Here is a 15557-nt window from a genome sequence, read left to right on the forward strand (position 1 = left end):
GAGATCCCAGCTGATGAGGAGCAAGGAGAGGTCTGCTTTGTTCTTTGGTGTGGGTCTTTGAGGTACGCTTGCCAATGAGCTGCATGGCAGGTCAACATATGTCTGGTCAAGCATGTGGTGCCCAAGCGGCTGATGTTTTGGCCACGCGAGATACGCTTGAGACATATGTTGCAAATAGCAACGGTGCGATCTGATGCACTCGTCTCAAAAAAGGCCCACACCAAAGAACTTTTAGAATAACGCGCAGAGGCAGCGCCCTGCACAGGCGGAGCTCTGCGGTGTGATTCAGTCGGTGTGCTGCCCCTAAGCTGGCCCCCGGAGGGCATCCTGCCTCGTTGGACATGTGTCTCCTCCTCCTCCTCCTCTCTCCTACCAGGCACCCACGTGGAGTCAGTGCCCTCATCATCCCCTCCCTCTTCATCGCTGGAGCAAACCTGGCAGTATGCTGCAGCTTGTGGAACATAACTGTCCTTCTTGAACATCCCCTCTCTCTGCATTCATGCTACTGCCTTCCTCTAGCTGAGTATCATCATCAGAGCCTACAAAACACTGGGCATCCTCCTGCAGCATGTACCCAACACTATGCTCAAAGAGTTCAGGAGACTCCTCAGGAGGACGTGGAGGGTTTAGGGAAGGAGTCACTGATGATGACATTGAGAGGAGGGAAGACGATGCGTTGGCAGCTGCTTTGCTAGTACCCTGAGCTTGGGTGAGAGACGATGAGGAGGATGAAGAGGGCTTGGTCATCCACTCTACCAAGTCGTTGGCATGTTGCGGCTCAACATGTCCAGCTGCCGAAAAGAAGGACAAGCGTGTCCCATGGCCACGTGCTGATGATGACGATGCACCGCGTCCACGACCAGCACTGTTGTCTCTAGACACAGAGCCTGCTTGCCCTCTTTTATCGGCTCGCGCCTGTCTGCCTCTCCTTGCTGGCCATCCAGACATGGTAATGGCCTGAAGGGAGTTGGGAAAACCAGCAATTGGGTAGTGTATATTGTGCTGGAGGCACACACAACTTCCAATAACTCCTGCAGATGGCAGATGGCTCAATTAGAGAAGAGCTATGTAGGTGGATATAGCGATGTATACTGGGTTCAGAGCACGCAGACAGCACGCACAATCTCCTACCACTGACTGCAAGCTCTATTTAAAATGAGCAAGATAGCTAGCTATATAGATGGATATAGCGGTGTATACTGTGTTCAGAGCACGCAGAGAGCACGCACAATCTCCTACCACTGACTGCAAGCTCTATTTAAAACAAGCAAGATAGTTAGCTATATAGGTGGATATAGCGGTGTAAACTGGGTTCAGAGCACGCAGACAGCACGCACAATCTCCTACCACTGACTGCAAGTTTTATTTAAAACGAGCAAGATAGTTAGCTATATAGGTGGAAATTTTTATTAAAATAAAACTGCTACTGATTTACATAATCAAGAACTTAAGAAAGACTCATACTTGAGCAAAAAAAAACAAAAGAACAACTTGTACAAATGCTTTTAGATAGACAGGATCTATTCAAACTGCCCATAACGCCCATATCGGACGACCCCTAGTCCCATGATCATCTGGACTACTTAAAAAAAAAAAACCTATCCAAACAATTTCCAATCATTATTCTAACTATGTACATTTATATTACATACCCCCTATAGGCAGGAACGTAACGAAACTGACGGTGCATACCATGTTTTTAAAATTAAGTTGCCCAAAAGCTAAAAAAAGGGGGTGAAAGGACAGACAGACCTCCACCTAAGGAAAAGAAGGGGGAGATCATCAAGGTGGCCGGAAAGAGAACCCTCTCCACAACCTAGAACACCTTTCCCTACCCATTCTTTCCCCCTCAAGAAACCTCACCTTACCCAATTCCCGAACGATATCACCCGCCACCTCATGCATGGGCAGGAACTTGCCCCTAGTGGACACTAAACACTGAGCGTGCCAAGTGTAGTAAAGGCATATGACACTAACTAAATACAGTGATGATAACACAAAACCCCTCCGGGCTCTGAAGTCACCGTACACCCTCTCAGGATAGGCAAGGGCCCGGAGACGGAGATAGCCAATGGCATCTCCAACCTCCCCCAGAACCCCCAAGTTGAAGGGGCACTCGACCAAAAAGTGGTCCATGGTCTCTAGCACCCCACCACACTCAGGGCGAGGACAGCCTCTGTCCTCTGGGCTCCGGTACTTCAAGTTCGATCTCACATAGAGTCATCCGTGGAACGCCCTCCATGCGAGATCCAAGAACTTGGCAGGAATTCTCTTGGAATTCAGGAGGGCTAGTCCCTCCCTGAGAACCCTGTCTGGACAGTCCCTTAAGGCCAGTGGTCTTAAAACGTCCGAGGCCATGACCCTCTGGTACAGCTCACGCCGGCCCAGGGAGCCTACCTCTAAGGCCGTTATCCTCCACCACCTTAGTACCTTCAGGGCGGTTGGGACATAGGCGGGGAGGTACCCGTGGGACCTCCGAAGGTCACCCGGGCGACTGCCCCCCTCCCACCTGCTCAGGAACACTAGGAACCAATTCTTGCACGAACGTTCCCACAGAGAGGGTTCGTCCACAAAAATGGATTGCAGATTGAACTTCAGGAACACCACAGTGAAAAAAAACGTGGGGTTGATCATGTCCAAACCGCCCTCCCCTCTCCGCCGATACGTGACCTCCCTTTTTATCAGGTTCAGTCTGTTTCCCCACAAAAGCAGAAAAAACAGACCGTAGACCCGCGCATAGAGTGATTCTGGCAACAGACATGCGTAGCTGACATAGAGGAACTCGGGAAACAAATAGGTTTTAACCAGGCTCACCCTTTCCCTCAACGACAGCTTCCAGCCTTTCCAGGCGTTAACTTTCTGGGTGGCACTTACCAGCCTGCGCTCCCAATTTAGCTTGGGATAATCACACTGGCCGAAATAAATGCCTAAGATTTTAACCTCTGGTCGGGGCAGGGGAAAAACGTCCGGGAGGTCGAACTGCTCACCCTCCCTTCCCAACCAGAGCGCTTCACTCTTGTCCCAGTTGACCAACGAACCAGACGCCTCGGAGTAGCCTCCAATCTGTGTTTCCACAAACTGGGCCTCCTCTCGGCTAGCCACTACCACCGAGACGACGTCCGCGTAGGCCACCACCTTCATCGCTTTATCCGGGCCACTGCCGGGCTCCATCAGGACCCCCCTCAGCTGCCCACAGTCTAGCCTTCTTACGAAGGGGTCGACTGCAAAGACATAGAGCAGGGGACTCAGCGGACAGCCCTGCCTAACACCAGAGTCCACCGGAAAGGTAGGACCCACCCAACCATTGACCAGAGGGAAGCTCTCGGCCCCTCTGTACAAAGTCCTGAGCCAATCAATAAATTGATCAGGCAGGCCGTATCTACCCAGGAGAAGCCAGAGGTACTCGTGTTCTACCCGATCAAAAGCTTTCGCCTGATCTAATGCCAGCAGATACCGCCCATCACCCGTTGCCCTGCACCTCTCCACAGCCTCCCGGACGTTAAGGACTGCACTAAAGGTGCTACGGCCGGGAACTGTGCAGTGCTGGGAGGCAGACAGCAGCTTGCCCGCAACAGCAGACATACGCGTAAACAAAATCTTTGCCAGAATCTTTCTATCCGTGGAGAGAAGGGCGATAGGACGCCAATTCTCAACCACGGACGGATCTTTCCCCTTGGACAGAAGGATCAAAGCCGACCTTCTCATCGAGGGAGGGAGCAGGCCAGACGCCAAACACTCACTGAACACCTCCCTCAGACGAGGAGCCAAAAGGCTCTTAAAGGCTTTATAAAATTCTGCCATGAGCCCATCAGGCCCCGGCGACTTTATTAGAGACAACGAGTCAATAGCCTGCTCAATTTCGGCCACTGAGATCTCTTCCACCAAGGAGTCCGGGGGGTCAGACCTCACTTCAAGCGGAGTCCCGTCAAGAAATTCCTTGGCTCTCCTCAGATCCAACGGCTTCTTCCGAAGGATGTCTGAAAAATGGGCTCTGATGATCCCCAAGATGCCCGGCTTGGACCTTACCAGGGAACCCGAGGGATCTCTCAGTCCATGTATGACCTTCCTACTCACCGCGTCCCCACAGATTTTGTAGGGATCCGGGTTGGTGAACTTCCCGTAATCCCTCTCCAGCACCAGGGAGGCGAGACGGTCATACTGACATTCCTTCATCTGGAGCTTCAGATCTGAGATCTGGTCCTGAGGGCCACCATCAGAAACCAAGCGATCTAGCTGCCTGCGTAACTTCTGGTAGGCCTGATACCGGGAAGCTGCCCGACGGCCCGAGACTTCCCGGAAGAAGCCCTCCGATCTCTTCTTCACCACTTCCCACCATTCCTGGTGGGAGCAGCCCTCTCAAGGAGCGAGGCTTGTTCTAAAAAGAAGTCCTCATAGGCCGATCTGATTTCAGGGTCCTCAAGTAGCGACCCGTTTAGTCGCCACAGACCCCTTCCTTTCTGAGGGGTGTCCGCCACATTCAGAGTAACCGACACCATACGGTGATCAGAGAATTCAACCGCATGCAGCGCAGGAGCTGCAAAGGACGAATCCTCCTTCAAAAAAAACCTATCTAACCTACTCCTACAACTACCTCTGGAATATGTGAAACCAGTGAGGTTGGGGAAGTGGCGAACGTGCACATCCACCAACCCAGCTTCCCTCACTATTCTATTCAAAAAGATACTATCATATCCCAGAGGGCCTGAGGTGCCTGCCCGGTCCTTTGACCTGGTGACCATGTTAAAGTCACCACCAAAGACCACCTGCTAGGATGTAAACAGGTATGGTTTCAGCAGCATGAGAAGGTCTTTCCTCTCCCTCTGGGACTGAGGTCCATAAAAATTGATGAGGCGGAGGGATTCCTCCCTCATGACTGCGTCCACAATCAAACACCTACCGATTTCTAATTCAATCACTTGTCGACAAGCCACCGAACCAGTCTTGAAAAGGACCGCGACACCACTGCAGGGCTCAGCCGCAAGAGACCAGAGGGAGGGCCCATGTCTCCACTCCCTCTTTGCTAGGTGCATCTCTGCCACAGATGCCAGCCAGGTCTCTTTCAAAAACAAAATGTCGGCTTCAACCCGGCTGAGAAAATCAAAGGCTGAAAATCTAGCCGCCGCAGAACGCACACTTGCGACATTAATGGTCGCAAGGCGTATTGGAGCGGGTACCGCCATCCTTAGTGATTGAAGTTTACGTTCCTCTCTATATTACATTTCTAAAAGAATCAATCCTCCTCGGAGTCCGAGGAGGAAAGGATCCCGAATCTGTTCCATAGGGCCAGTGAGGAGCCCCCCCTGCCCCTGAACTAGTACTGGGCTGGGGGTCCTCACCACCCTCCTTCCCCGAACTCTTCTGCCGCGTACACACGACCAGACTTTTCAACATCAAAAGTCTGACGGAATGATTCCGGCAGACTATTCGAACGTGTGTGGGCTGCAGCGGACTTTTGATTTGCAAAAGTCTGACAGACTTTAGAAATGGAACATGTTTCAAATTTTTCCGACAGAACTCTGCCGGACCCAGTTCCTACTGAGAAATCCGCTCGTGTGTGTGCTAGTCTGACGGACTAAAACCGACGCTAGGGCAGCTATTGGCTACTGGCTATGAACTTCCTTATTCTAGTCCAGTCATACATCATCACGTTCAAATCCATCGGACTTTGGTGTGATTGTGTGTGGCCAAGTCCGTTCATTCGGAAAGTCCGTCAGAACTCTATCAGAACTCCGTCAGAACTCCGTCGAAAGTCTGTCAGACTTAGTCCCTCGAAAAGTCTGGTCGTGTGTACGCGGCATTCCTCTTCCTCTTCTTTTTGGTTTTCTTCTCCCATTCCACTTTAGGAGGCTCCCTCCCACTCTCTTCATCGGACCGCCCACTGGAGATCTCCTTAATTATCTTATTAACCCCCTTACCGGCCCCTGAGATGTCCATCGGGGCCACCCCTCCTGCACCAGCTTGCCGACCACTCACAACCACCGAAGAGGTCAGAGGGGGCATTAGTATAGCCGCCTGATCCAGGGGTGGATTTTTGGGCGAGGGCTTTTTCGCCTTGGCCAGCTTCCCAGGTGTTTTTATTGCCGTTGCCCCATCTGACACAGGGTCAGACGGGGTCGGAGAACTCGCCGGCTCCCTCACTACGCCAGTTCCTGTCCTTGATCCGCGCCTGGGGGGTCTGACCCTTTGAGGGAGGGGGGAACCCTCCCTCTGTGACCCTGAGGGATTGGGATCCCCACTTCGACTAGGGACCCCCTCACCCTCCGGGCCTGGGGCACCATCCTCAGCCTGGCACCCCCTGAACGCCTTGGGGCACCGACTAAAGGGGTGTCCCATTTCCCCACAGAGGTTGCAGACAATAAGCCTGCAACCCTCAGGTGAATGGCCAAAGCCATTGCACCTCACACAGCGGGGCATTGTGCAGTCCGCGCTGAGGTGCGCGGGACTGCCGCATTTGAAACAGCGACGGGGCTGTCCAGGGTAGAAGACCAGGATCCGGTCTCTACCTATAAAGGCGCTGCCAGGTACATGCGCCACGGTATTATTGTGGCGCTTGAGCCGGATCCTGACCAACCACGCACCTATCCAGACCCCGCGCTCATCCAAACTTTTCCTCAGCCCTGTCTGGAGCTGCCCGTATCGCGCCAGCCAGGTCGCGATGTCCTCAGGTGGGAGGGACTCATTCCTGACCAGTACAGTCACATTCTTTACCTCCTCCTGCCTCGAAAGAGGTATCACCCGGAAACTTTTCCATGGATCTGACTTCCTGACGAGCTCGTACAGTGTCAGGAAAAGCTCCATGGAGACCAAGGAGACGAAACTTACATCAAACTCCTTCGAGTTTGTGGGATGTATGACTGCAAATAAGTCTGAAACTTTAAAGCGCAGCCCCAGCAGATAGTCGATGACCTGACCCCTGCTGGGACATGCAGACGTCCCTTCCCACCTGAGCTGCACCACATTCCGTCTGCACCTCTCAGGGCCCCCCGTACCCCTCGTCCAGGCCTGCGCACCCTGGGGCTGATCCCCAGGGGGGGCCCGGAAATTCTGGGCGCCAAACTGGCCGTACAGGGAACCCAGGGGGACAGAGGAACCTGCCACCTGTGCAAACGAGCGCCCAGCCTTCAGGGCACCTAAGAGGTTTGCCTCCTCCTGTGTGCCCAAGATGGAAACTGGGCCTGTGGGGGAAGGGCCAGACCCCTGACGGACCGGACTCCCTGGCTCAGTACCTCTACCCACCGCATCCCCACCAACCGGCCTCTTACTCCTTACCGCGGGGGAAGGAGTAGTATCCCCTACAGCTACATGATCCTGGGGGGGAGTCACCTCCATTTCCTCAGGACCCCGCTCCTGCGACCCCTCCAAACCCTGTATAAACTCCAGGGCCGAGCATTCGTTCCTCAATTCCCCCATCGGGGATTCACCCCAGCATACCTGTCCCACTGGAAGAGATGCCCCGGAGGACGCCAGAGCTGTTACCTCCAGGGAGGCCTCCGACACCACCACCTCCCCTCCCCCAACGAGCGACACCAAAGGACCCTCCAGCTGAACCTCAGGTGTCCCCACTTCCGTTTTGGGCCCTCCCGGGACTTCCGGGGTCGCCGCTGACGTCACTTCCGGTTCCCGGAAGTCGATGAGGTCACCCAGGTCACTTCCGGTCGCGTCTCCCGGTACCGGAAGTGATGTACCCGCCCCTATCCCACCACTCCTCCCAGTGTCAGCAGAGGACGTTTGTCCGTACTGTCTATCCGAGACTGCACCTGTGTCCGTTCCCATCAGCACCTCCCCCTCTCTCCATGCGGCCGCGGCGGGGGCCGCCATTATGGCCGGTTTTCCCTGCACCGCTATGGGCCTGGCGGGAGCCATCGAGGTCACTGGGGCGGCCCCGGAGGGGGGTCGGGCTGCACTGTCCGCCGGGGACCTCTGACCATTGGCCTTCACTGGCCCCTCCGACCGTTCTCTGGTGAGGACCACCATCAATTTCCTGCTCCGCTGACTGCGACTTGCATCTCCACCGGAGCCTTCACGTGCTTCATCGGGTACCCTACCCGGATCCTCCTGGACTGCGGCCATAGGCATGGCAGGTGTTAACACAGGGATCCGGGGACCCTCCGCACTGACGGCTCCGGGGGGCGCACTCTCCTGACAGGCCATGGATTGGTCGTCTCCAGAAGTCACTACTTTCACTGGGGTCTGTTGCACTGTTGCATCGGGTGAGGGCTTCAGGGGGGACTTCAGGGGGGTATTTCCTCATCTCACCGCCTGGGATCCTTCTTGACTGGCTTTTAGAAGTTCCCTCTTCACCTCCGCCAAAAAACTTCTCTCACCCTTTCCACGCTCGCAGAGACCGCCCAGCAGCTGCCAGAGGTCCCTGCATTCTCGCTTTAGGCCATCTATGGTCTCTCTATATTCTCCACGTTTGCTGCTGGCTGAGCGGTCCCTGCAATTTCGTAGGTCGGCCAGTCGCTCTGAGCGTTGCACATAGGCCTTCTGTATTAGGGTTTTTACCCTCTCTCTCCTTTTCTGTAGCTTGCTTGGGCCCTCTCCCGGCTGGGCCCAGGTCCAGTCCATCAACTCAGACTGCGTGACCAGGAACAACTTCTCCTCCCTGGAGAGGTCTCTCACCCCAGGGGGGGTTGTCTGAGACCCAGGCCGGGAAAGAGGCCCCGAGCCTGGGCTAGCCAACGCCATAAGGCCGGATGTCCAAAACAGCCGTGGTTCTCCACAGAGCTCCTCCACACACGTCTGCTCTCCTGGAAAGCCTCTCCCGGTGTGTACTGCGTTCAGGGCACGCAGACAGCACGCACAATCTCCTACCACTGACTGCAAGCTCTATTTAAAACGAGCAAGATAGCTAGCTATATAGATGGATATAGTGGTGTATACTGGGTTCAGAGCACGCAAACAGCACGCACAATCTCCTACCACTGACTGCAAGCTCTATTAAAAAAGAGAAATATAGCTAGCTATATAGGTGAATATAGCGGTGTATACTGCGGTCAGGGCACGCAGACAACAATCACTACAGAAGAGCAAGACGAAAAATCGGCCGATAACGATCGGTGTATACTGTGTTGAAGGTACACAGAACACCCACTAACTCCTACAGACGCCAACACACTACACAAGGCCGCCGCGCTGGCGGCCTTATATAGTGTGGGGCGTGTACTACACAGCCTGAGCTATGATTGGCCACAGGCATCCTGCCTGTGGCCAATCATGGCTCTCCTCGCTGCCGGCGCTGTGATTGGCTAAGCATGTGGGGTCACAGTGCATGCTTGGCCAATGTGGGCCGTGAGCGCCACACGAATTTGGCGCGAACGGCCCATAATGTTCGGCATTCGCCGAACGGGCGAACAGCCGATGTTTGAGTCGAACGTATGTTCGACTCGAACACGAAGCTCATCCCTACTCCCTAGAAAAGATGAGTGGGTTAGAACGGGGGGGGGGGGCGGTGTGGGGGGGGCAGTGAGATATTGACTGCGCTTAAAGAATTGTTGCAACGCTTGGAGGGCGGCTCAGGGCAGGCGTCCGCCCCGATTACCCCTTGGGTGGCGCCACCCGGCGCAGCGCCGGAGGGGAGGGGGACAGCAGTCCCCACAGTACAGGGGGTTTCGGGGGGTGGGGTGTCAGCGGAGACGCAGACGGAGAAGCAGACGGATGGCGTGGGGACCGTTGGTGTTTCAGCTGAAAAAGATAAGGACGCAGAGAAGATTCGCCTGGCGGATGCGGCTAGGAGCAAAGTCTATGTGTGCTTCGAGGGACCGTTAGGGGCGCATTTGAAGAAAGAGGTGCGGGAGAAGATTTGGAGGGATGAGTTTGTGGAAATTTTTCTCGTTGTTACGTTAGAGAAATTTAATTTGGACAGGGTCAAGCCGGATGAGAGCAAAAAAGAAGAGGAGGAGAGGAGGCAGTATAGGCTTATTCCGCGCACGTTTGCAAATTGGTTGCAAGCGTTTGCGATATTAGCTAGCGTGATTGGGGAAAAGGCACCGGAGAATTGTTTGGCATTATTTGGAGGCCATTAGAGAGGCGCACAGAGTGCATGGGGGTTTGGCCGGGCTCCAATATGACAAACAGTTTCACCAACGAAAAGCGGTGCGCCCAACCATTAGATGGGACCACAAAGATATCAGCCTGTGGATGAAGTTGATGGCCAGGCCCATTTTTTCCAGGGGGGCTGGCGGCACCACCTCATCAGGATCGCCGGCCCCAAAAAAGAAAGGGGCTTGCTGTCAATTTAACAACAGAACGTGCAAGTTTGGGAACACATGTCGCTACAAGCGCGAGTGTTCGAGGTGTAGTGGAGGGCATCCCTTAGCGCATTGCTTCAGACAAGCAAAAGGTTGCACTGGGGACTTCGCTGGAAAAAGGAATGACGCCGGTGAGGCTGGAAAGGATGCTGCCTTTCCTAAGTAGGCATCCAGATCGGGCGGCGGCGGGGATGTTGGAGGCAGGTTTTAGGGAGGGTTTCCAGATTCCGAGTGTGTTGAGGGAGGTTCCCCCGCTGGCAAAAAATTTGAAGTCGGCTTTGCTGCATGAACAGGTGTTGTCGGCAAAACTGGCTAAGGAGGTGGCACTGGGCCGGATGGCCGGCCCATTTCTTACCCCACCGATGGCGGATCTTGTTGTCTCGCCATTGGGGTGGTTCCGAAGAAGGAATCGGGCAGTTTAGGATGATTCACCACCTATCTTACCCCAGGGGCGGCTCGGTAAATGACGGTATTGACCCACAGCCTTGTGCGGTCACCTATACGTCATTTGATGCAGCGATTGCTTGGGTGAGGAAGTATGGCAGGGGGGCTCTCTTGGCAAAAACGGATTTGGAGGCGGCGTTTCGTTTGTTGCCGGTGCATCCAGAGAGTATGCACTTGTTGGGTTGTTGCTGGCAGGGATCCTATTTTGTTGATCGCTGCTTGCCCATGGGATGTTCAATCTCATGTGCCCTTTTTGAGATGTTTAGTTCATTTTTTGAGTGGGCTGTGAGGGAGACGGCTAGGGTCAACTCTGTTATCCATTACCTGGATGACTTCCTTTGTGTGGGGCCGCCAGGATCCCGCGGCTGCGGGATACTGCTAGAGACGTTGCAGCATCTGGCTGAACGGTTTGGGGTTCCCTTGGCAAAGGAGAAGACGGAGGGTCCCACATCAGAGATAGTGTTTTTTTGGAATCACGATTGATTCCTTAGCCATGGAATGTAGATTGCCGGGGGAGAAGGTGGTGGCGCTGAGACAGGAAGTTGGCGTGGTACTAGGCAGGCGGAAACTCCGGTTAAAGGAACTGCAATCGCTCCTGGGCAAACTGAATTTTGCTTGCAGGATTATGGGGTGGATATTTTGCAGGAGGCTGGCGGCGGCCACAGCGGGGGTGAAGGTGCCCACACATTTCGTTCGGTTGTCCAGAGAGTTACGGGACGATCTGAGAGTGTGGGGGTTGTTCTTGGATGAGTTTAATGGGAAATCAATGGTGCAGGAGGGGCCGGTCAGCAATGCTGATTTAGTGTTGTTTACCGATGCGGCAGGTTCAGCAGGTTACGGAGCCTATTGCCAAGGGCAATGGAGTGCGGAACCTTGGCCGGAATCTTGGAGGGAGAGGGGGGTTCTTGAAGAATCTGGCCCTCCTGGAGCTTTTTCCCATTGTTCTGGCTGTGGAATTGTGGGGGGATAGGCTCCGGGATAAAAAAGTACGCTTCAATTGTGACAACATGGGGGTGGTGGTGGCCATAAACAATATCTCGGCTTCATCACCCCTGGTGGTCAAGTTGTTAAGAAGGTTGGTGCTCAGTTGTTTGAGGATTAATGCGTTTGTTTTAATGCGGTGAACATCCCTGGGATTTAGAATAAGTTAGCAGTTGCTCTGTCTCGTTTCCGGTGGGAGGACTTTCGCAGACTGGCACCAGACGCAAACAGACGCGGGGACTCCTGCCCTCCGGAGTTGTGGAATATTGCGTTGGACTCATCGGGGGATTGATTCAACAGTCGCTAAGTGAAGGTACTCGAGCGGCTTATCAGAAAGTGTGGAGGGAATGGTCGGACTGGTTGGGTGAGGTTGGTGGGTCGGAAGGCCCTGCAGATCTATTGATGTGGTTATTAGGTTTTATTTGTTATAATTATGTGACCGGGGTGTCTGTGTTTGCAGTCAGCAAAAAAATGTCAGCTTTGGCTTTTTGGTTTCAATGTAAAGGGTTAGTAGATGTGACTAAGAATTTTTTCGGCGCCCGATTTCTTTTTAAGTTTTGGGCATTTTGTTATGACACGTTGGGAAGGTGTGTTCTATAGTTTTTGAACAAAAACTTTTCCGAGCTGCTTTCTTGTTGGCATTCTGGGGCGTTTCGGATAGGTGAATTGGTGTCACCTTCCAAAAAAGCTCAGGGGGTTTGGGGAGTGGGGATGTTTGTTGTGCCCCTTCTTTCGTGGTTGTTTGGATTAGGAAGCCAAAAACGGATCAGTTAGGTAAAGGGGTATGGGTTGAGTTATTTTGGGGTGCAGACTCCAGGTTTTGCCCTGTGGAGGCTTTAAGAGTTTATTTGGAGGTTCGCCCGGGGGGGCGGGGCATTATTCATCTATGCGGACGGTTCGTGCCTTTCTAGGTTCCAATTCACGCCGGTATTGAGGAAGTGTTTGCGCAGCGGGGGTTTGTCCCCTGGGGATTATGTAGCTCACTCCTTTAGGATTGGGGCGGCCATGGAGGCATCTAGATGGGGTTTGCCGGAGGAGGTTATAAAGCAAATTGGGAGGTGGGAGTCTCGGAGATATCAGATATATGTAAGGCCGCACCTGCTGTAATGGGGGTGGGGGAGGTTATTGTTCCTTAGTTCGGTTGACTGTATGTTTGTTTTTGGGTCGTGTTGGTTATTTTTTGTTATGTCTTTACAGAGCCGGGATGTCTCATTTGGATTATGGGACATTCTTACCTGTTCTGGGGTGCTAGACGGCTGGACGTCCGGCCGGATGGCAGGCAACTCAGACTGTCAAGGGATGAAGGCCGAGTTCGGTGGATAGGTATTCCTGGCATGATGTGGCACAAAGTGGTGCCAGAGGTACATCGTTATGCGGGCCTGGATCGGGCACCGGACGTACTAGTCCTCCATGTTGGAGGCAACGATCTGGTCGTCAGGCCAATGCGCAACATCATTAAGGATATACAGTGAGACTTCCTCAGGCTTCATACTGCCTTCCCGGACATGATCATTGTGTGGTCTGATATTGTGGCCCGCATGTCTTGGAAGGGGGCCCGGTCTTGGGAGAAGATTAACAAGACGAGGATCAAGGTGAACAAGGAGGTGGGAGGTTTGTAGCCCGTAATGGAGGTATTGTGGTGAGGCATTGGGAGTTGGAAGTGGACACGTGGAGGTATTTACGGGGGGATGATATCCACCTTAACCTGGTCGGGATCGACCTGTGGGCTTTGGGTTTGGAGGATGGTATTGGCAGAGCTTTGCAGGTGTGGCGGCAGGCACAAGGGTGAGGTGTCACTCTTGTGCTGCTGTGGCGGTAGGGTCCTTGACGGCTGTTATACAATTTACACTGTTTAAGATGAGGTTTTGGAAAAGGTTAGGACCCATCATAGGTATGGAGTCCTCCCGGGTGGTCTGGCGGCTGGCCAGACTGACGGGCTAATAAGTTGGGGTCTGTGGTCGATTGGTAAGTCCCCGAGGCAAGTTGGCGGCTGGGGACGAATGCCATCAAAATTTGGGATTACAGGCTCAAGAAGAAAATGGGGTCATCAGGGATCAACAACTGTTTATCTGATGAGCTGGATTTGGTATAAGAAAATAGATGGTAAAATAAAATGGTTTTCAGAAGTTTGAATAATGCCCCGTACACACGAGAGGGATTAAGTCTGACAGACTTCCGACGGAGTTCTAGCGGAGTTCCGCCGGAGTTCTGACGGACTTTTCGACCAAACTGACTTGACCACACACCATCACACCAAACTCCGACGGAGTCGAACGTGATGACGTACGACTGGATTCGACGTAGGAAGTTCATAGACAGTAGCCAATAGCTGCCCTAGCGTCGGTTTTAGTCCGTCGGAGTAGCACACACACGAGCAAATTTTTCGAAGGGGACCGGGTCCGGCGGAGTTCCGTCGGGAAAATTTGAAGCATGCTTCATTTCTAAAGTCCGTCAGACTTTTGCGAAGCTAAAGTCCGTTGCAGCCCACACACGAGCGGATAGTCCGCCGGACTCAGTCCGTCGGAGTTTGGATGTCGAAAAGTCCGCTCGTGTGTACGGGGCATAAAAGTTTTGTTTGGTTTATTGTTAAATAAAGGCATGAAAGGCCATTTACATCCAGCAGGTGTCTGTGTCATTATTAATAGAATAAGGTAAATAAAGGGGGTACATGTATGGATTGGCGTAGTAAGGTATCTGGCTACCCTTGTCATGGATCCAATGAAAGGATACATGGAAGATGGAAGATCCCTATAAATCAATTTAAAGAACTAGGCTGCAAGTTGCAGAGAAGGTCCTCCAAGGTTATATTCTCTGAAATATTGCCTGTGCCATGTACAAAACCGGAAAGGCAGGGGGAGCTTAGACAATTGAATGCATGGCTTAAGACCTGTTGTAAGAGAAAATAATTAGGGTTTCTGGAAAACTGTATTAACTCTTCATTGGGGTACAGACTAGGGGAGTGGTACTGTGCTAAGGGAGAGGTTTATGAGAAGGTTGGAGGAGGAGGAGTATTTAAACTAGGATTCATGAGGGAGTCCAATAAGAATATGATCGCCAGTCAGATCTCACATACCAATGGAGAGTAGGGTGGGGGGGGGGGGGGGGCAGGTGATTGGGCGTTTCCCCTGTTAAAAAAACCATAGCCAATTATAGTACTATTTGTACAAAAAAAATAGGTATGCAAAACATAAATGCAAAATGCGACAGTGTTCACCAATGCCGTAAGTCTGAAAAAACAAAACAAAGAATTTGAAGCTTTGCTGCCTGAAAGGAACTATGATTTAAATTACAATTCTGAATCTTGGTTCATCCTGCATATGAATCAATTCCTGGCTATGCTCTTCAGAGATACAGGGTAAAACTAAAAGGGAGTGATGTCTGTCTGCATGTGAGAAGTAATCTCAAAATTAAAAGAGAACCTTGATGATGATGCAAAATAATGGGTGGAGCTGCATATGGGTGTGTGTCCTTCAAAATTAATTAATGGTGTTTGTTACAGGCTACCCAATGTTAATGGGAATGTGAAAGTTCCTTGCACTGATAGAAAGAGCTTCAAGGGCTGGGGCAGTGATAATAATGGGGGATCTTAACTTAAAGTGTAAAAACATATAAACCTATTGCAGGACAATTTTATAATACAGTTTATAGAAGCCACAACTTAAAATTATGCTCTGCTAGACCTGGTAATGTCGAACTACGAGGAGCTTATTACTAAGGTTATTATAAAAGAACATTTGGGTAGCAGTGACCATAGCATGATCTCATGTAAAATGGTTCTAAAGGAAAAATGTTTTTTGCCTTAACAAATTCTCTGCATTAGGGTAAAAAAAACTTTCAGCAGCAGCTCCTCCCAACCACCCCTTAAACACTTACCTGGGTCTT

This window comes from Lithobates pipiens, unplaced genomic scaffold, assembly GCF_037356315.1.
Source record: "Lithobates pipiens isolate NorthernLeopardFrog02 unplaced genomic scaffold, aLitPip1_a1.2 Scaffold_8, whole genome shotgun sequence".
NCBI classification, from domain to species: Eukaryota; Metazoa; Chordata; class Amphibia; order Anura; family Ranidae; genus Lithobates; species Lithobates pipiens.